Source organism: Aphanomyces invadans, assembly GCF_000520115.1.
Source record: "Aphanomyces invadans strain NJM9701 unplaced genomic scaffold supercont1.20, whole genome shotgun sequence".
Classification (NCBI taxonomy): Eukaryota; Oomycota; class Saprolegniomycetes; order Saprolegniales; family Verrucalvaceae; genus Aphanomyces; species Aphanomyces invadans.
This window is the reverse complement of record NW_008580165.1, coordinates 704,867-706,155: the sequence shown is the minus strand read 5'-3', so window position 1 is coordinate 706,155 and position 1,289 is coordinate 704,867.

Genomic DNA, 1,289 nt, shown 5'->3' with positions numbered 1-1,289 from the left:
AATATTTAAGCCAATCATGCTCTACAATGAAAAATGCCTACGCTTAATTGGTTAATAATAAAATTCGCGCGCCCGCCAACTTTAAATGACCTGCTTTGCCACTCTTGACCATTTCGAAATCAAGCCATCATGACAAGGCAGCGGCGGGAGTCATACAGCGTGGCGAAAAAACGTGAAGCCGTGGCGATGCTGCAGACTACCTCCGTGCGCGAGGTCGCACGGGCATTGGGAGTTCCGCGGCGTACCCTACGCGACTGGGAGAAGAACATTCACGTGATCATAGCCACAAGTTAGCTTGATTCGTGTTTTAAAACACGATGCACTGTAATACAATATAATTTCCTTCCAACAATTGAAAAAAAACATGAATTCAGAATGTTGATTGGCTGGAAAGTCCTTCGTAGTTCGAAGAGCAATAGCGAATAGGAACACAGCGATTTGAACCAGATCGAAGGGCAAGTGGGCGTTATATCCCATCGTTACCTGTATTGTCCGGAATTAAGCAAGTAGTCAACGGGGCAATCATGACAGGGAAGCCAGAGCTCCTGATGCCAAGCACCGAGCATGTCGGTCGCATGACCTTAGATCTGCGCGTGTTTGCGTATGAGAACTTTTTGGAGTTCATTGTCTGGACAGTGCGGGAGCGAGATGTTGGGCTAGGCGCCATCAGTGGCTACCGCAGTGCAGTGAAGAGTTTGTACATCGATCAAGGCGTTGACCTCCTGGAGCCATACGACAGCGACATGAAGGTACGAATGGAAATATATTATGGAGCGAATGTCAACGTTCTACACAGCCAAGAATGGCTCACCTCCATCCCCTTCGGCCACTGCGCTGGAATTGACCGCATCGTTTGCCGTTGCAAACGGCCTTTTGGACCCTATACGTTCAAACACGTCAAAGAAACGTACTCGAAGGGACGGACAACTACGTGTTTCGACGGCCACCAGACTTGTCCGGCAAATGGAGCCGACTGCCCACCCTCTGCCCTACCGCAAAAGGAACAAGCGATCTACATAGACCTAGAAAGGACCGTCATACAGCAGATTAGAGCGTGTCGTTGGGGCATGGATTGAGTTGATGTGTTGTGCGCACCTTGTGCGCAATGTGAGTTCGCTCGGAGTCTTGCAGCATCGGCAATGCACATGCTCATAAACGAGTTCGTGCGAAGTCCAATACTTGGGCATGCATGTGTAGATTACCTAAATGTAGCTCGCGTATATAGCCTGTGCATACTACGGAGACTGGCGGGGCCAAGACACGCTGAGCTTCGAAGTTGTTTCTTCGTC